The following is a 21584-nucleotide window of genomic DNA, read 5'->3' on the forward strand; positions in this document are numbered from 1 at the left end:
TTACAACAAATATGTTGTTTATAGCGATGTCAGTGTTAGCATCTGCCTCTCATATTAAACAATGCCCAACACTGGATTCCTTAGGAAGTATTGCCAATGCATGTTTGGACTTTTCAAAGTCTTCAGCCCATGAAGACGTTTTACTCACATTGGTCCACCACAGCCAGAATTGCTGTTCCTTGCATGGTGGGCTGCCATGCTGCGATGTCCTGGGCTTTTTCTGGTACCATGCGTCTATACAGGGTAGTCAAGTTTCCACATACCCACTCTGATTTGCAATATATTGTTCTCCAGAGCCAACAGATTGGCCACTGGAAAGAGGCCACAGATAAGGTGGTGAACCCAAACTGAATTTGCCTCAACTCGATTTTGAAGGAATGGACACACAACATGGAGTGGTGGATGGATGGAAGGACAGCATCAATTCCTTTACTCCTGTAAAGAGAGAGGGGCAAATGGTGAACTAAATCCCAAAGAGAAAAGACATTCATGGTAATAATAATGTTCAACAGTGAAAGAATCCAAACAAAAGGCAAATATAAAATCTCTCGGAAGAAGACACATTACAACCTGTTTCTTTCACGTATATACCCTTAGTAGGAATAACATACTCAAAAATCTTCAACCAATCATAGTTATTTTCTGGTAACAAACTTGGGAATCTTGAAGCATATTATTCACTCTCAGTGTTGAAATAATACAATCTTGGAAGATGATTTGTCATTGAGGATTAAGAAAAAGAATATTGTGGTTGTATATAAGAATTTAAAAAGGAATAAGGAATGTACTTTTGGGAAAGCTCTGCATAGAGAATGTTGGAGGAAATGCACTGAAAATAGGCAAGTGAGCAAGCTCCCTTGAGTCTGGGAAGGTGAGTGCAGCACATTCAGAGAGTCTATGAAGTTATTACAAGTCACAGAAAGGTATGCAATTAAAGTGTCTTCCTAAGCAAAATATCCTTCTTCAGGAATTTTTATCTTGATATTTCTATGGTCTGTGTGGTCACAGGAAGTCAAAGTTATGGTGGTGGCTTAGAAGTTCTTTTCTCTCTGTCTGTAATTTACAGGGCATTGCTACAGATGGGGCAGCAGAGATCTGCGGTAAGCTGTTCCATGGGGTGGGGGAGCAGTTAGAAATGATAAGGCCAGAGATCTAAAAGACTTTTAGACCCTAACTGGCAGACTTTTAAGTAAACTACCACAGGTATGTAACTAAGACAGTGGATGAAAGGCAAGTTTGTAGTCCCTTTAGTGTTACTGCTCAGTCAAGGGATAGGGACCACTCTGGCCAGGAACGGCAAGACCGTGGATTGGGTGGATGAGTAGGAGGAGCTGACATTTGCTTCTGACCTGAGAGGCAGGGGTGTGTTGCCGAAAAACCGACAGTGCTGGAAAGAAGCCTCATGTCCCCAGCCTAAAAGGAGATGTCATATTCAGGGAAGTCACAGAGAAAGAACCAGAGTTAGTGATGCCACAGGGTCAGCAGCGTGGCAGCAGTGATGTCAGTATCTGTTTCCATAACCCACCTAACCCTACATGAACAAGTCTGCCTACAGGGGGCGGGTAAGTATCAGAAAAATGTGGAGTAGGTGCAGCCACTGGCAAATTGGCAAGTGGACATCTTAATGAAATGCACTGCTCACAGTCACCATATTGGAAAGAGGGCCCCACACTGTCAGATCCCTTTCTAATTCAAGAGAAACTAGAAATTAAGACTTCATTAGCAATCATCCCTGTTCAAACCCAGAAAAGATATCATTTATAATGACAACCAAGGCACAGACTATTCAGAAATAAATTAATGAAAAATGTTAAAATGATTCTGATAAATGACTTAAAAAAGAAAAAAAATGATGATTGAATGAACAATAGAATGCACCATCCTCTTCAGTTGGCAGACTCAAATTTGGGGGACATAGAACATTTTTTCTCCAAAATAAATTTAGTATCTGAATGCAAATTTACTTAATAAACCCGAATGGATTTAAGAAAAATTTCTGAAAGGTGATCCTAAATTACTTCCAGAAATATACACAAATATACAAATAAAATAATGAGGAGGGATGTTTGAATTTGTAATATTAGGCACACTCTGGAAAAGGATAAAATAGGACCAACTGTAGGAGATATTAATCTATGGTCATGGAAACAGTATAGAAATAGTGCACTGAGAGTATGAATGAAATAGAATACATTTCAAGAATAGATGTGGATATTTAAGAGATTTTAGTAATATTATAAAACTGACACTTAAAATCAGTGGATTCAGGTACTGGTGTAATTAACTAAATCATTAGAAGGCCTGGTACATTGTCCACACTTTTGACATTAAAATAAATTCCAGAAAATTTTTTAATTAAAAATAAAACACTAGAAATAACCCAACATGATTTAATCTGTTCAGATAGTCAAGCGAGAAGAACTTTCTAAAAAGCTTTTGGAACAAATACCAACAAGAGCAAAGGCCTAGCAACACAGCAAGGCCAGAAACGCCCCCTGTAAAACAAAACTGACCCTTGCCCAACCCTCTCTCACTGCCCTGTATTGCTCTCTGATACTTTCTATACTTTCTTCTTCCCTTTAAAGTCCAGTATCTTGGAGAAGTGCCTGCGCTGATGACTCCTCCAGGGCTCAGAGCCCTGCATCCCCCACGGCCCTCACCACGGCACTGAGAAAGGAGTTGCACTGCCTGTGGCTGCGTGTTTCAAACCAGTGGGCATTTTCAGCTCCTGTTTATTTGATTACCAGGTAGCTTTTGCCGTGGACAAATATTTTCCTCTCAGTGGAATGTTTTCCCCCCTTAATTTTTGTTTTAATTAAATAAATATTAAAAGCCCAGGCAGAAAAGTGTGTGTGCACATATGCACACACACAGATACACACAGATCTGTTTTTTAAAAGCTACCTAAGTGTAGTCCTCCTCCGCCTTTTCCTCAGTTTAGACAATTAGAGGTGGGCTTTAGCCCTTGCTTTTATGCCCCACACAACCCCCTTTCTCACTACGCTCCTTTTATTCAGTGTTCAAATCCCTCTTAAGCCAGGTTACAGCCTTCTCTGTGTTGCCTCAACTCGTTTTCTCTCAACTGCACTGCTATTCTTCTTTCTCTTGGTGGACCTCTCTTCTCCCATTTGCCATGTACATGGCCCTTTTCCCCAAGGCCTCGTCTTCAGTCCTCCACCTGGCAGGACTGAATCGCCCCCACAGCCTCACCCACAGCTCCTCTGAGCTCCTGACTGGTGAAACCAGCTTAACAATGGACATCACCCCTTAGATGTCCCATAGACACTTCACACTCAAAATGTCACACACAGAACCATCTCCTCGAAACCAGCTCCTCCCCTTACACTCCCCCTGCAGATCTGCTCTCTGGATGGGTCACTGAAAGTCAACTCAGCAGCTCTGCGGCCCGCCGCCCCGGTCCTGCAGTCCCCACTGCAGCAGTCACCACTTATGCCGCCCATGTCTCTCTCCTTCTGCCCACGGCCTCTCTGCAGGCATGTGCCAATTGTTGTCTGGGTTACCTGGGTTGGTCCCCGAAATATCCTTTCCCCCAAAATATGGGCCTCCCCCCAAAAATAGTATCTTCCATTCTGCTGCCAGAATAACCAGATATTCTGCAACATAAACATTATGCAATTCTCTTACAAATATTCCAATATATCCCTGCTTCCTTAAGGATATATTGAAGTCGAAGCACACAAGGCCCATCGTGACAGAGGCCTTGTGCACCTGATATTCCCACCTATGGATCCTTTGTTCTAGCTCTACTTGTTGTTCTTCAGTCTGGCCAAGCCACTTCATGCTGTGTACACATATATGTCTCTACCTCTCTGCATGAAGTGTCCACTCCCTCTACCACAAAATTGAGAGCTAACTTCCTTTCACCTTTCAAGATTCAGTTCAAATATTTCCAGCTCTAGGAAGTCCAATTTGTGTTCACCTGCTTAGCAATCCATTAACTCCTTGCCATGCCTCGCCTGGCCTGGGAAGTGCAGACACCAAGTCTTACCTGTCTTGGTCTCCCCAGCAGTTGATGCAGTGTTTGGCATAGCAGTACTCAATGTTTGTTGGTTGGATAAATGAATGAATCAGTAAAGAGATGAGAGGTCTAAAATCGCCCCCAGTTACTCAGCTGCCATTTTGGAAAGTTTATTCTGCGGAGTTAAGGAAATGTCAGTGCAGGTGGTGGGCAGTCAGAACAGAGGTGAGGGCGTGGGGGAGACAGGCCTGTTCCTGGAGAGCGCAGGAGAGGAGTGGGTGGGAGAGCACTGGAGAGATAGGGAAAGGAGGGGGCGGGTGCAAGGAGATGTTGAAGAACAACTGATATTAAATGCAGTAAATTAAATGGAGAACATAATATGTGAAGGGAAGATCAAGTTAACACAGCAAGGGTGGAAAAGGCAGTACCAGAGATGCAGAGCTCTCACTTCATCCCTCACAGCATTCCACTTATGGCACCCGCCCTCTGGGAAGGCAGCGTCAAATTCTTGAGAGACTGGTGTTTGTGCTGTGGGTGCTCTAAGTACAAAACGGTATCTTATGGCTTCCAGATTTTAAGACTGATAGATTATTTCTCTTATGTCCCATGTCTGAGTTCTCAGGCAGCAGGATCATTCACTGGTGGGGGGAGAGATATTGTGGTTAACAACTCAGGGTTACTCTAATAATCTCAAAGGACAGTGGGGAATTCATGAAAACAAATAGAAGAGAAATTTCACTCAGAAAAAACCATTTGCCATATAGAACCTTGTGGGGGCATTGGGGGCAATGTTACCGCCACCTCATCTAATAGTTGTATGTGAGTGTGTTGAAACTACAAGCTCAAGTCACTTAAACACGTAGGAGAACCAGGGTCCAGGCTGTGGTGCTCCAGACATGGACGGGAAGATGAAAAGTCTGACTACTGCCTCCGACAGGATCACTACAGTCGGGGAGCACAATGGACATGGGCACGATTATGCACCATCAAGACAAGAATCAAGTACAATTCATGCCTAGACAGGAGAGCAGATAATCTCTAAAAAGTGGAGGGGTCCCTGTCAAGGCTTGGCAAGAGTCCTTCCAGGCAGAAAAGCAGAGAAAGGTAATTCAGGCGAAGGAGACTAGGGTTGGTGGCTGCGTGCAAGGCCTAACGAAGCACGGGTGGAGGGCTCCAGGGTCATGTATCAGTAGCTGTTCCCCCTCAGCAGCTAAGAGGCATAACTAAAAGGCAGGTGGGGTGTCATTAATGATCATGGGGAAAACTGGGAGGAGGAAACTGAGGTCAGGAGGTCACCACCAAAGGCAATTTATTTTAGAGGAACAAAAATAATTCAAAAAGCACTTGGAAATTCTATCTCCCATGAATGAAAAGAACACAAAATAAGTTTCACTCCAGCATTGAATACAGAATAACAGACTTCCTACTCTCAGAAATGGATTGAATTTTCTAATTCGTCAGGGATTATTTAGATAATAGGAAAACGAATAAATCTGAAAAATCTCTCTAGAATAGCTGTTACTCCATCCTGTTATGTAGGGTAGAGTTAGGCTGAATTATTTAATTGGTATTTTAATGAGACTATAAAGTTCTAAAAGCCCTATCAATTTCTCCCAAAAGCGTACAATTTTTCCTTTCATGACATTTATTTGACTTAATTAGAACAATAACTTTTTTCCAAGGCTTTTTTTGTGTGTGTTAAAATACCTAATGATATGCTGCCCCCAGAATGTTGTTGTTATTATTAATGCTGATAATACCCCCAATAAGACATATTTACCATTATGACTCATTTTGGAATAACAGGTCATTGGCTTAAAGTCCTTTTGAAAATAAGGAGAATAAACGAACATAATTTCTACACCAGGGACAGCAGCTGCACCCTTCATGGAACCTGGTCACTAAACACAGCAAAATCAAAGATGAAACTCAAATCAGACACCAGGCCACAAAGCATAGTTGACTGAAGATGCCACAATATGACCTTTCATTCACTGAGGGAACCAGATGCATTTCTATGTATAATGTATATTTTTAAAAGCAATTATTTTATATATAGAATGTAATTTAGGAAAAAGAAAACTCCATCTGTAGACTTATAAACAGGAAGCACAAAGGGTGCCTTTGCAGACAAGAACCTGCATGCATAAATGCAAAGCCTATTGACAAAAATCCTTTCCTGTCTCCTAAGTTTAAAAAAAAAAACTACTTCAAGGCAGTGGTGAGCTGAAAGGTTTCAGATACAAAACGTGCACATCAACAGCCTTCTAGTAGATAAAAGTGCACCATACATAATAGAAAAGATAAGGTTTCCTATGGAAATCTATTTTGAGATGCAACAATTTAAAGGCAACTGAGAGCTCAAAACCAAGTTCAACCAAGAGGAACAGAGCCCAAGCAAATGTACGGAAATGGACAAAGACATTGGAGAAGGAGGGGATCTGTGTTCTACCGATACTCCAGATCAGCAAATTCATCCTGAATTCAAGCCAGTGATGTGTCATGAGGTCACTCAAGGAACCAGGCAGAAACCATCAGCCAGAAGAAATAGGAACAATATCAAAGGCAGGTGTGAGATGTGGAAGGGGTGACCCGGTGCACCTTGCTGCAATGAGGCAGGATGCGCTTGTGGGCTTTCTGTACAGGCTGACTGGCTCACATGACTCTGTTTAGAAGGATATCAGCCAACAGCTGTGCCACACGGGCTACAGCCTGAGCTGAGTCACATCTAGTAACGGTTCTGAGTTCATCCTTAGACGACATGACCAGAAGGATCTGAGAATCAATGGTGGAGACATATCTGAATAAGTATTCCATTTCATTCCTTGGCAGTAAATCTTCAGCTTTGTACAACATAAATATTGACAAAGATATACACAGGCACCCTATTTGAAAGCCTGACTGCATAATTGCATCTAATGGAAAAAAGCGGGCTCCGTTTCGGTATGCTAGGACATTGTTTGGCTTGGTAACCGATGCTTCTGAGACCCAAAGCATACTCTAGTATAACCGACAGCACAGAAATCTCCACTGATGACTTACTCATTTCAGGGTATTCATAAAATAACCCCAGTTTGCTCATGGGATACAGATGGTTTTCCCGTTCCCATCGTGGGTTGGTCTGTTCTGCTCCCGAAATTGTGGCATCATTAGATTCATGATCCAGCTGTCAAACAGATCAAATTATAAGGCAGGATATTATCAGACCAAGGTCATAAAAGTATTACTGATATCTCAAGCTGAACACATCATCTTCCCAAGAATTTAATTTCTTGTTTTCAGGATAAATTTCTTTTTATTGCTGCCTCCCTACCCTCAAATATTGTGAAAACTAGTCCTGACTACGTGCCTTGGGTTTACCAAAATTGTAACGACTACTACTACTTTATCTCCTACCTCCTTTTCAGGTGGGCATTTTAGCTTTTAGAAGATGCCTTCCCTCATTTGTCTTTTTTACCCCCACTTTTCTGCTATTATCCACCATGGCCTTTCCAGTCTGAAAATCGTCAGAGAAAATAAGTAAAAGAAAGAAATACAGGTTCTGTGAGCTGGTGATAAGTGCTGTGGAGGAAAATAAAGGAGAGTGAAGAATGTGTGCTAGGGAGGAGTGGGGATGGGGCAGTGACCTTTGAATAAGGCAAAGACGGGAGCAAAGGGGTTTGCAGAGAATGGGCAGAGGAAACAGTGATCACAGGCCTGGAGGTCCCTCACGCTGGACAGACAGCATGGAGACTGGTGTGGGCCACAGTGAATAGGAAATAAGTGGTGGTTTTGGGGGTGGAGCCTTAGAGGCTGCCGTGAGGATGTGGGCATTTTTCCCTTTGAAGGAATTGCGGAGCCCTGGAGGGTCACCGAGCAAAAAAGTGATACTCTAATTTGGATAGAACAGGTCCAAGACCCTAATATAAGCTGAACAAATCAAGGGCCAAAGAAGTGACATGCCACCTCAAATTCAGTGCAGAGCTTGAAAGAAACACAGCCTCGACTCGCAGCCCAATGCTCTGCCCCCTTCTGGATGCTGTCCCACAGAGCTGTCTCTAACGTTATGTTTTTTCCTCACTCAGAGGCTTGTGGGCCAACTGAATGCTTCCCCCTTTTTCAAATGGCAATTTGTCCTGAAAGGAAATCAGAGTTGGCAGTGAAACAAGGCATGGACCTGTAGCCTACAGAGCTGTTGTCTCTGAAAGCAACAGGTGGCACGTGGTTTACTCGTGGAGTTCAGCAGAAGAGACAGAGCAACAACAGACAACTTAGCATCTGGCTGAGCTTCGGCTGACAGCACTGCACGTTTGGATGGATTTCAAATTTGGACAGTGAGGCGGCTTCACACGAAAGGCAGGTGTATACATCATACATGCCCACACGTCTGTATGCATACACATGTAGACACACACAGAGCATATGATGTGACTTGTAAAGAGCTGCCTCTGCTTGGTTTCCCACGGCCTCTAATTTCAGCATTAACCTTTCATTGGCCATGCTCCCAGGTCTGCTACGAGATTTCTTTGCAATGGAACATGCCCTTCGCTTCACAATCTTTCCCCACTTCTTTCAATGACATTAGGGGAAGAGCAGGGAGCCCTGGGAAATGCTGGGGATATGGACTCGAGATACCGCTGAATCTGAATCCACACTTCATGGCTTATTTGTTATTTAACTTTATTTACATTCAAAATGCAATTGTTGCAGATCTCAGAAGATGATTTACACTCACTGCTATGGCAGAATGTTGCGGTTAGTAGACTCACCACTGGATCCTCTTATTCAACACGTTCTTCCAATATTTCAGATATTACTGTATCACAAATGCCCATTTCTATATTTTGATATCTGCTTTTCAGTATAATTATCTTCCTTCTTTATTCTCTAAATCTTATGGTTTTAAAACATTTTTCTGAGAAGTGTTCCACAGGCACTTTACATATGATAATTTGATAAAGAGATCCTGGAGATCAAAACCACATTTAAATCCTGAGATAAACTCAACTGTGTCATATACATGGCTAGGTTTAGTCTGCTTACTTTGTTACTTTGTTTAGTAATTTTTGTTTCAAACAACAAGATCCTTCTGTATAGCACAGGGATCTACACTCAATAACTTTTAATAGCCTTTAGTGGAAAAGTATATGACAAGGAATATATATATATATAGTCCAAGAATTAAACAAGAATTAACACAATATTGTAAACCAACTATAGTTTCAACAAAAAAAGTTGAAATAAAATTGAGAGATGAAACTTCCACTGCCCAGGCTGCTATGAGGATGAAAAAATTCAAAGCAGGCCAGGTATTAGCAACCCCCCTGACACAGCAAAACCCCATGTGGGGTCTTCCTTTTGAGCAGCACAGGCTAACCGGCTGTGGTCACCTGTAAATAAGGTTGAAGTCACTTAGACCCTTGGCTTGGGATCACCGTGGCCACAGGGGTGGGGGTCACTGTAGCACCTACGAAAATGACGGGGCCAGCCTGCTGCTGAAGCCACTCCCCAGGCTGCAGCCCAGAGCGCTGCAGGCAGGTCTGTGGTCCGGCCGGGGGCGCACAGCTCCACAGCCCCTCGGAGCCCTGCAGTGCGGGTGGCGCTGGGACCGCACTCGTCCATTACCCTCCCTGGCACCCAGACTCGGGATTCTCCTGGGGGAATTTTTCTCTGCCTCATACTTCCTGTCTCAGCCACTTGTGGAATCCGGTCCATGCCCCAGGGAAGAAGGGCTTTTACCCTCTGGGACCCAAATCCATCACGGTTTGGATCCAGAATGAAACTTCCATGTTAACTCACCTGGCGCTCCCTTCTTGTGCTGAACTGCCCTCCCCCGTCGATGGCATTAGGTCATATTAGAAGTCCCGACTTGCTTGTCCTTAGCTAAGACTCTGAGCCTCTTGCTCAGTGTTCCTGAGTGGAATCACTCATCTGTGGCAGAAAAGCTTGGGCTGTCGTCTACCCATCATTGTCCACGGTCTTTTGGGCTTTCTGTTGGTTTAAGGTTCTTGTGCAGGGATATCAATTTGCACATGAGAAGCAACTGTAGACATTTTAAAAAATACAGACACTGGATCCTCCCCCCTCTCCTGCCAAGGCTGGAAGCTTTCTCCCTCTAGCAGGGGTTACACAATCATTTGCTTGGGAATTGACCACACATATTGGCATAATCATAGTATATTGCCCTTTACTCTGTGCTTGCCACGTGGCATTTTCTACTTCATGTTGTCTTTGTACCTTCATTATCACATTTAATCCCTGCATTATAGATTATCACCATTTCTGTTGAGGACACTCCTACTTGCTAATCTTGAATACAAGTATCTTTGATTCTCTTAAACTATTTCATTCCTGAGTTTCCTGTTCCTGAATTTAAAGAGTGAATTATGGACGCATGTATTTAAGATTCTCTTATTATATGTATCTGACTCATCCTCTAACCAAATCATATCTGGAGAAGAGAAATTTTCTCTTTTAAACATTTGCTTTTTCTTATTATATAGTAGTGCATACACACAGTGGAAAATGTAGAAACATATAAAGTAAGAAAATTACAGCCATACATTATCTAAACACCAAAGGACTATGCTATGTCATTTTGGGCATTTAACTATTTTTCTTTATATTTTATCATAAAATTTCCCTAGGAAAGTTGCTTAACCCTGGAATTGTACTAGCCTTTTGTCCAGTACAGAATAACATTCCCAGAAATGACCCCAACATCAAAATAGTATGTGAGGCTGGGAAGGCCACAGGGCACTCAGCTTATTGTCTGAGTCCTACAAAGAATGCTGTTAATTCACTGATGTTACGCATTCGATGCCTGTGAGTCAGTCACTCACTCAGCTGGCTCGGACTGAGACCTACTTTATACCAGGTGCCGATCCAAGTGCTGGGGAGACCCCAGAGGGAGCCTGGATCACGGCATCACTGTCCTTAATTTGCTCCCAGAATCCTACTCAAGAACCCTACATGGGATAGGGGGGGCGGAAGCAGGTGAGATATGGTGAAATTCATTTCATTATGTTCCTTTAGACATATTTAAAAAGCATGAAAATAGTCGCTAATTTTGGTAAGTTTTCTTTTCCTTTCCTATGTATTTTTGAGGATGGGTATAGTTTTGGTGCAGCAAGAGTAATTGATAGATCTTTGGTATGTTAGGATTTTATATGAAAAATTAAGAAGGAAACTGCACTTATACAAAGAGAAGAGGCAGTGAGGAAAAAACAAGCTACCCTCGAACTTGGCTACAATTCAGAATTCCTGGTTTTCAAAAAAGGGAAACATAATTCAAAATAAATTCCCTAAATATTTTAGCCCATAGTAGAAATACATGGAGGCAAAGTTCAGCTCACTGGAAGCTAGAACAATGTGCTTACTTAAGCGAAGGTATAAACAGACCACAGATACTATAATGCATCCTTTATTTTAAACTAGTTCATGTGAGCAAGTTTCATTTCACATAAATTGCTAAGTAACAGTTTTGGAAATATATCCTTCTTGATTGGTAAAAATAGCTCACGGATTACCAGATTCAACAAAATTTAGTATTAAATAATTTACTTATTTCCTTCAGGAAATTCTTTTGAGTAATCTGAGTTAAGTGTTTCCTCTATCTGATCTATTACTTTTCACAGAGAAAAGTAGTATTATTTGCACATGACCTACTTTTACTCCTCTGGAAATATCTGACTGTGAGCTCAGGTTAAGGGTTGTCTACTGCACAGTAGGGAAAAAAAAGTTTCATTTCACAGCGGAGATCAGAATCATTTTTTTGAGGGGCGTGGTGAGCTGGGGGACAAGGGAAATTCCTTTGTTTCGAGACAGACCCCAGGAATCCACACTGAAGCTGAAAGATGAAGCCCTTGTGAAGAAATGTGGAAGGACACACTGACAAGAAAATGTGTTCATTCTGCAAAAACAGAAAGAAAGAAAGAAAAAATAATTTAACTGCCCTATAAAGAGAATGGACAGAAACTTGGTAATAAGGGAGAGAGAAGGAAGGTTAAGAAAGGGAGGAGAAACAATGAAAGGAAACTTGGATGCGGTGGGCAGAATACCAGGTTTCTGGAGCCTACAATGAAGGATGATAAGAAAAAAAGTACAGTTTAACAAAAGTTACAAAGTTTAAAATAGTTTAAAAATTAAAAAACAAAGTTAAAAAAATAAAATTTTATAGTGGCATGGAAGATTTTAAAATGATGGAGGTTTTTTATTTCAAAATTCAAGTTGTTTGAGTTTCTCCCCCATGCTACAAACAACAATAACACCTGCTTGTGTAAGTGGTTTTGGGGGACACCACAGAGAGGGACGAGCTCTGCAGTTAGGTTGGCCAGGAGCATAATGCTGGTGTGGAAGGCAAGACAGAAGAGAGATCAACAGTTTCATGAAAACAGATACTCAAAGCCAGAAATTATCTTAAAAAGGTTAGTGTGGTAGGCAGAAAAATGTTCCCCGCCAATATGTCTATGTCCTCATCCACAGAACATAGGAAGAGGTCAGATTCCCTGGCAAAGGGGCCTATGGTTGCAGATGTGGTTAAGGTTGCTAACCAGTCGACTCTAAGAGAGACCAGCTGGATTATAGATTTGGGCTCAGTGTAATCACCAGGGTCGTTAAAGGAGGAAGAAGGAGGCAGAAGAGGGGAGAGAGGAGAGGAGATCTGACCACAGGTTCAGAGTCAGAGGCACACAACCATGCTGACCTTGAGACAGAGAAAAGAGGTCACAGGCCAAGAGACGCAGGTGGCCTCTGGAAGACAGAAAAGTCAAAGATACAGTTTCCCCTGAGGCCTTCAGAAACAGCCGTGTCAACACTTTGACTTCATCAGGCTTCTGCGTTCAAGAACCCTACAAGGTTAAATTTGTGTTGTTTAGTGGAGACTTTTTCTTTTTTCTTCCTACTACCATGATGTTTGGGGATACTAGTTACAACAGCAACAGAAAGCGAATACAGTAAGCTCCTTGAAATGTTCAGAAATTGCAGATAACACTGGACTGTCCACTTTGATGTGGGATTGGGCTTATGTGAAAATCAAAAGGACAGTGTGACCTTTGCTAACATCTGCTTTTCTCATTTTTAGGAAGAGAACAGTAAGTCAAAACCTCTGTTGTTATTATTTTAGACAGTGTCTCTTAAAACATTATGTAACCCTGTGCCTTAGGACACTAAGAGAGTCTCTGTCCTTAGAAGAACCTGGATTCAGAGAGATAGGGTCTTACATCTGAGTCCCACAGTGGTCTCTTATTGGCAATGAGAGCTTGGGCAAATCAGTTACCCTCTTTAAGCCACAGGATCTTCATTTGCAAAAGGAAGATAAGAATAAGGATTGTTTGGGTGATTAAATTGTACACACACACACATGCACACATACATATATGTACAACATTTAATACAGTGACTAGCACATACTAGGCACTCAACAAATTCCTGTTATGGATTTTTAAATGCATATATAAAAGGAGGAGAAATTTGCAGGAAGTTGTAGGAAAACTTAGTTCATGGCCCCAAAAAGGGCTCTGATCAGTCAGTCCCCAGTGCTGTGCTAATAAGCAGAGACTATAGCACTTGAGGATTTATGTTAAACATAAAAAGGAAGGTATTTAAACATAATTATTAAACAGCAGGTACATTTATAATGTTGGCTGGATCATCTTATCTGGAGAGCTTTAATAAGCAGAGAGTCTCCCCTGTTCTAGAGATGGCCACGCAGGAAAATGACGTGGGTGGGTGGGCCGTTCTCACCCCAAGATCACATGACTGAGTACTCACGGAAGTAACACCTCTTGTATGTTATTCCAGATGGACTGTCCTCCCATGATTATTGTCAGCTGTGTCATCAGTTCAAGGAGACAGCCACTTGAGTCACACTGGAATATTAGAAAGAAAATCTCATTTAAATTTTGGATAGCTCTAACATGAAATAAAGTCATTATTTTATGCCTAAAATATCTAAGGAACAGAGAGTAAAGACACTCTTCATTGGGCAACTAAGAGAAAACCTGAAACAGGTTAGACTGTCAGAACACAAAGCTGTATTCACACCTCTTCATTTCTGTATTTTTACAGCCAATACACCAGATCTCACAGATAAGTCACAAATCTGCCCTTAAAGAATGTGTTGTAGAAACACGAGGAGTAGTAGTTGACAAAGTGGAACAAGAACACCTTCATGGCTGGGTTGTTCTCATAGTCAGTCTGGTCCTTGGGAGCTCTGCAGCTAGAATAAAGAAAAGTTAAGTCTGCAAAATTGTGAACGGCTTTGAGACCCTAATCAAAGCCACGGACACATGAGTTAACACGCTAAATATGTATGTATATATATATATATATATATATATATATATATACACACACACAATTCACACTGTTTTCATATCAGCTCTTTTGAATTTCTTAACATATCCACTATGTTAATTCCAACTGTACACACTGTTGTAAGAGTTTCTCCCACTAAGAACGAAATATCTCACAAGGCAAAAAAAAAAGTCACCCGTTCCTTAAAATTTATAAGCACATAAGTATCTAATGGGCAAGAAATTTCCTTTGTCAGGTGTAATTTGAAAGAAAGCTACTTCTAAACATCCTGCTAAATAATATTCTCTTGTCTCCCTGAACGGCAGTAAGGTAGGACTATTGAAGAAGACAAACAAAACACGGGGCAACTTGCTAGAAGCATTTGGGGAACATAAAACGGGTCATCCTTCTAGTTCAGAATTTGAATTGGTCTTAGTATTTTCAGAAGATGACAACTGAGCAGACCACTGGGAGAACCACCCAGCCACATGCAATGTGTGGGAAGCACTTAACTTAGGCCGCTAAGCCGCTGGGTGGGATACAAGCCAGAGAGAAGAAACATTTATTATAGAAGTCGCAGCTGATGAGAATAGAGCTACACTAACGGGAACAGCATGGGGGGAAGACATATAACAGTGTGATTAATTGTCCTCTCCGTAACGCACAAGCAAATCTGCCACTGGAACCACGACCCTCTTCCACTTATTTGCAATACAGAGACTATTTACTTTCAACAATAGGGTACATTATCTAATGTAATTGAAATTATTATTAAGCACTGACATATTTACACAGAGTTTGGACATTCTAAAGCTTCCTTTGTCCCTTTTACTAATGCAAAAATGGAGCTAATTCACTTCTCACATAGGCTAGAGAAAATACGTTTACACTTGAAGTTAACTAAAGACTGTAATGTACTGCAATTGAAGTGCTTAAAAGATAGTCTCTGTTTTGACCTTGTTCTAAAACTAGTGTAGAAATTATCTCAGCTGCAGGAGGACCTTACCAGAGTCAGTCATCATGATTGCCACTTTCTCATATATGGCGTTCAGGGTCACCATGATGATAAAACTGATGAGGGAAGCAGTGATGGGCGTGGCCCACCTGCACAGTCAGGTACTTTTGGATTGGGTCTGTTCCATTCAGGTTCTTGGGAAGTTTTGCAGAAAATACAATGAACACTGAAAGTCCTTAGACAATGATCCCAATAACTGAAGCAATGGTCAACAGGACCTGACAACCCAAAAACCCAGCAGCATAAGACTCACTAATGATCGTATTTTTACACAGAAAACTTGCCCCCAACCCAGCTTAAACAGAAAACATGCATGTGTTGTAAACCTCACATAAACGTGAGAAGTGATATAAATCGCACGTAAATGCCATGAGACGTGAATATCAGGCATGTTAAATTTTAGGGGAGGAGGAATGAAAGATGTCAAAAAGAATGAGTGCATCCAGTAATGTAACATGCTGACAGCAGGAGCAGCTGTGTGCAGGGCATAGGGAATATATGGGAACTCCACTTTCTGTGAATTTTTCTGTAAACCTAAAACTGCACTAAAGAAGGAAGCCTGTTAAGTATATTTTAATGGGTGAAAATGGGGTAACTGGTGGCATGATATTTTGGAGGGAAGTCTGTGATAGCAGAACCAATGAAAGTATCCCTTCTACATCTGTAGAATTACTTAGGTTATGAACTAGTTGTAACCCATGAAGGGGATATGCTTCCTTTCAAGGGAGAACCTATCACTGATTCAGGGGTCAGCAGGTGCTAGCTATCGTCTTCATTCTGAATAAAACCAGTGAAGCTGTGGACATGCCCTGAGGGAAACAGTGGAAGTGACAGCAGGTCTCTGCTGATGAAAGCTTCACATGCTTTTCATACTCCTTGAGATCTTAAAATGGCAGGTATTCCTACTCCCTGCATTTACATAAGTTTCATGTCCCTGATCCCCTGTAGTTCTGACTGTGTGGACCCAAGGGCAGCGGGGGTGTCTGAAGCATAATTTGCACGTGGCTGATAGGGTTTCAGTTCCTCACTTGGCAGGTTTTTTCCTGCCCATTGAAGAATGCACATTAAAGATCCCATTTTTAAACTGTTTTCCTTCCATCTACCTTCTTGGTCATAGTCCAGAAGCATGTACTCAGTGTCCCTGGCTGCTCCTGATGACTGCCCCAGACAGAAAGCTACAAAGAATGTGAATTTCAGGACTAAGTGAACCACATCATGTTATTTACAGTAACAGCGGGTGGCTGGCTTGCACCTGCAGGGGAGAGCAGAGGGAGTGTTTACAAGCCCCCCCTGGAGCCACACTCCTGCATCTGGATCCCAGCTCCGATGCTAGCTGTGGGGCCTTGTGGAAATTTCTTAACCTCTAGGGGCTTCAATCTCCTCACCCATATAATGGGAGGATAATAATAGCAATTTATAGGACCATTGTGATGAGTCAATTAGTTACTAATTGTGAAAACAATTGGAACATTAACCGCAGGCATGTGAAAAACTCTACCTAAATATTAGCTATGAATATGGTGACCAAAGTCTTTTTTTAATTATTATTATTATTTTTTTTACATTTTTTATTGATTCATAATCATTTTACAGTGTTGTGTCAAATTCCAGTTTTCAGCACAATTTTTCAGTCATTCATGGACATATACACACTCATTGTCACATTTTTTTCTCTGTGATTTATCATAACATTTTGTGTATATTTCCCTGTGCTATACAATGTTATCTTGTTTATCTATTCTACAATTTTGAAATCCCAGTCTATCCCTTCCCACCCTCTACCCCCCCGTAACCACATGTCTGTATTCTCTGTCCATGAGTCTATTTCTGTCCTGTATTTATGCTTTGTTTTTGTTTGTTTTTGTTTTTTAGATTCCACATATGAGCGATCTCATATGGTATTTTTCTTTCTCTTTCTGGCTTACTTCACTTAGAATGACATTCTCTAGGATCATCCATGTTGCTGCAAATGGCATTATGTTGTCGGTTTTTATGGCTGAGTAGTATTCCATTGTATAAATATACCACATCTTCTTTATCCAGTCACCAGTTGATGGACCAAAGTCTTAAAAAGGCGTTTTTCTTAGTTTTTAAGCCATCAGTTTGTAGAGAAAGCATTTTATTTTCTCCTCTACTCTCTTTCATCATCCTTTCCTTCACAGTTAAGTCTTCATGCTTGTGAAAGGAATAACTTTTTGGTGTGTGTGTGATTAAATGTGAAAATTAGTTAAGGCTGAGAAAAATGTATTATAGAAGGTATATTAAGCCTTCCTCTCTTGTACAGCACATATAGGCCATTTAAATAGTATGCATTTTTTAAAAGTCTGCATAATAATTTTTTAATTATGTATTAAGTAAACATAAAAGTTAAGAATCCTTAAATGCTTACTATTGCCTCAGCACACATCTATTTTTCAAAATCCTCACAATTACCCTGTGGGGAAAGTAATATTATATCTCTTTTACAGATGAGGAAATAGAGCCACGTGGAAATGATGCAATTTGCCCCAAATGAAGCAACTTTTATGTGAAAGTACTGAAATACTCAAAGAGCCCAAAGACACACTAACTGTATAGCACTGTCTCCTACATGGTCTGTAAAATCAATTCTAATTCATTTCAGAACTTTTACAAACTTGAAACATTTCCATTTTTCTTCCAAGCACTTAATGGGTTCAATATTTCTTAAGAAACAGGAAAGCTTTCCATTCTCCTTCCTTAAGTTTCTTATTTATCATCTTTTCTGATCATAAATTTAACATTTGCTCATTAAAGAAAATTTGAAAGCACTCAGTAATGGACAGAACTTCTGTCCTGTATCTGTCCCCAGTCTTAGAAGAGGACCCAGAACTTGCTTTAGGATAAGTAACCTCCCTTTCGTTTTTAGTCCTGTGATTTAACCTCGATTGACCCACTCTTTCTGAAGCACCAGAAGTAGATCTCAGTTGGTTTAAGACAAATAATACCCCTCATTGTATTGGCCTCGCACATGATTGGAGAATTGGCAAATAACCCAGGAAGAGCCACTATTATGTGAGGAGATATGTGCTGGTGCCCATGTGAATCATAAGCTTCCTCTATCAAGAGAGAAAGGGGCCAAAAGGGACCTGTCTTGGTTTGGATGGATGATCTGGGATGCTGCGTGCCTAGAAGCATCATGCTGAGACATCTTTGGACACAGAATGAAGACAGGACAAAAGCAGCCCTTGACATCATCTGGGCTAGAGTATCTCTCCTTGACTGAAGCCAGACCTCAGACTGGAGGTTTTCATTTACAGGAACCAATAAATCCCATGCATCCCCATTTTTTGGTTGTTATTTAAACACATTGGAGATTGATTTTGTCACCTGCAATCAAAAGACCCCAACTCTGAAAATGAATAAAAAATAAAATAAGAATAATTGCTTCGACCTTTAGACATAATTCCTTCAGAACGGTGCATTGTTTGTATATTACAAATCATTTTATATATTAATTTTATCCTCAAATCTATCATAACACTTTGACATGTCATAAAATATTTTCATGGACACACTTTTTCATGACTGCATACTATTCTACTTTGTGAAGGGTTGGAAGAATATTTTGGCTGAGATTTTATATATATATTTATACACATACATATAAAAGTATGTCTGTGACTTGCATCCATACTGACTTTTCCCTGCCATTTTGAAATAATTCCTGATTAAAAGTTTTTCAAAGCTGAATTAGTGGATTAAAACATATGAGTATTTTTGACTCTTGATATCAACTGCTAGACTGCTTTCTAAGAAGGCTTGAGGAGTACACCAGAATTTAACACAGCATTGTAAATCAACCATACTTCACAAAAATTATCCAGTAACTAGGCATGGTATTGGTGATCACTGGCATTTCATCCTCATAAACAGAGCTGTGTCACTTGAGAGGTGGAAAACTATTTCATTTTGATGTGCACTGAGTGAATTACCATTGAAGTGTGACATCTATTTTTTCCTTTGTGAATGTGTGTTCATCTTTTCGGCCTTCTGCGCTCCTGAGATTTTTTGATGTTACCTTTGAAGTGATCTGAACTCTCTATGTATTGAAGGAATTAGCCCCTGGTCGGATTTGTAAACAAATAACATCCTCTGGTGTTTTGTTTAAAATTAGGATGCTTCTGATGCATGGAAATCTTTGTATACTTTCCTCTGAAACTTACTGTTCATCTAGAGGCTGTATACTCATCCATATTTATTTCTAGTTTTTTTTTTCTAATTGTGTTACTTTTTAAGTGTTTCTGGAATTTATCACAATATATGGTTCACTGTATGATTTCAATCTTTTCTTTTCCCCCCAAGTAGCTAACAAGTGTTCTATTCACTGAATAACCTTTATTTATCTCCCTGATTTGTAATGCCTTCCATCTCTTATATTAAATTATTATTGATATCAGAGCCCATATCTGGACTTCCTGCCCTATTTTCTAATCTGGCTATTCTTGAACAAGTAAAACTCTCATTATCTTATTAATTATTATATTACTAATATTATTTTATTCACAATAAACCCAAAAGAATTTTATAATTTCTGATACTTTGGAGATATGATCTTTTAATCTAGAATCATGTGATTAAAGCACCTTTTATACCTTTCAGTAGTTTTTACTTTTATTTTTTGATAGTTCCTACTATCCTTTTGTTAGGCTATTTTTGGATATTTTACCTTGGCTGTTACACTTGGAAAATTTTAGAAATCTTAATGCCTCCAACTGGTCTCTTAATCAGACCCTGGAGAATCCTAAACCACTGATCTGATTTGAACAAATGAGGTGAAAAGAATTGGGTGAAGCACTGTGAGCAGAAGAGACTGTGGAACCTCCAGAGTGGCACCCTGCATTGGCTCAGATGTTCTCTGGAAAAAGTTTTCTCTATGAGACTACATAGTTCCCAGCTTGACTTTCAGTTTTCTCAGCATTTCACATTAGATTTTAAAAGTCTGTGGCAGGTTCTTACCCAGAAATAGAGCACTTGCACAAAGGGTTATATGTATACACTTTCCCCAGGTGGTAAAGGGAACACGCTCTTCTTCCTAATTTAAAAAACAAGTTTAGTCAATCAAGGGATTACACCAATGAAATGATATTTTTCCTAACTGGTCACTAAATCCTAAACATAATATAAAAAAATAATAATTTTCAGACATAGCCTCATTGTTTGTAAATGCATGGGTTTTTTTCTGTTTTTTTTCTTTTTCTTTTCTGTTAACGATGTCAAACGCACAACAAAATATGTACAGTGTTCGTTTTAATACTATTTTTTGAAAATTCACATGTGAACAGTAAACTGTTTCCCTGCCATGGTCTGAACACCTGACCAGGCCAAGCTTTAAAGCTCTATTCCTTAGCTTGCCTTTGATTTCAGAAGTGATGGTAGTTACAGCTTAGAGTCTGTGCAGGACAGAAAATATCACAGCTGTCTGCAGCTAACTGGTCTCTACTGTGTGTTTCTTGGTTGAACTTTATGTTTTAATTAGCTACAACTATGAAGTTTAAGAATTTCCATTTTAGAGTTTATATTTAGAATTTTTTAAGAGATGAAATCAGTAAGACTCAAGATTTACCTGGATTATAAAACCAGATATAGTATAATAATAGCTGTAACTAAGTACATGGCCCTTCCTCTCTGCCAGGAGGCCTTCCAAGTAGATTCTGTACATTACTTCGACCCGTCTTTACCACTGTCATGAAGAAGCAACTCTCTTATTCTTATTTTATAGGAAACAATGGCACAGAGAAGTTAAGTTGTCCAAGATCACTTAGGAAGTAAGCTGCTGTGTTCAAATATGAATTTAGGCAACTTCATTCGCAAGAACTCACTACCACGACGCTGGCCTCTCTAAACAATGGAGCATGCTTTCGCAAGTAAAGTAAAATACTTCAAATAAAAAACTAAAAAAAAATAAGGCAATTTTTTAAATAAGGAAGAATGATAAAGTTAAATGAGTCTTCATCTTCAATTTTTCAACAAGCATGTTTCAATGAAAATTTAAACTTATTAGTTGGCAATTTTAAATTTAAACTTGGCAGTTTAAATGACCAAAAAACTTTTCTTCAGTATTTTTTGTATGCTGCCAATATGATAAGTTTTTGTTTTTCAGGACTCAAAAGCATTATGAACATCTAATTTTGTCTTAGTTTCAGCTTTCATCTCTGAATGTACAGTCTTTCACCAACATACGCTTTTACCCACATCTTCAGTTGTAAACAATGGGAACTATTCATAATGGGGATTATTAGAAGCTTATTACATTGTAAAAGACCAATGTCACTTTCTATTGGTAGCTGAACCTCA

General features: G+C 40.1%; 1 long non-coding RNA gene across 1 annotated transcript; it reads right to left on the bottom strand.

Annotated features, from left to right (window-relative positions):
• Window positions 1-216: 216 nt before the first annotated feature.
• On the bottom strand, window positions 217-20315 carry LOC140698905 (uncharacterized). Its single transcript, XR_012076912.1, has 4 exons — window positions 20247-20315; window positions 13730-13827; window positions 7022-7145; window positions 217-435 (listed from the first exon to the last, which is right to left on the bottom strand). It is a non-coding gene; the product is annotated as an uncharacterized lncRNA (long non-coding RNA).
• Window positions 20316-21584: the final 1269 nt, after the last annotated feature.

This window comes from Vicugna pacos, chromosome 10, assembly GCF_048564905.1.
Source record: "Vicugna pacos chromosome 10, VicPac4, whole genome shotgun sequence".
NCBI lineage: Eukaryota > Metazoa > Chordata > Mammalia > Artiodactyla > Camelidae > Vicugna > Vicugna pacos.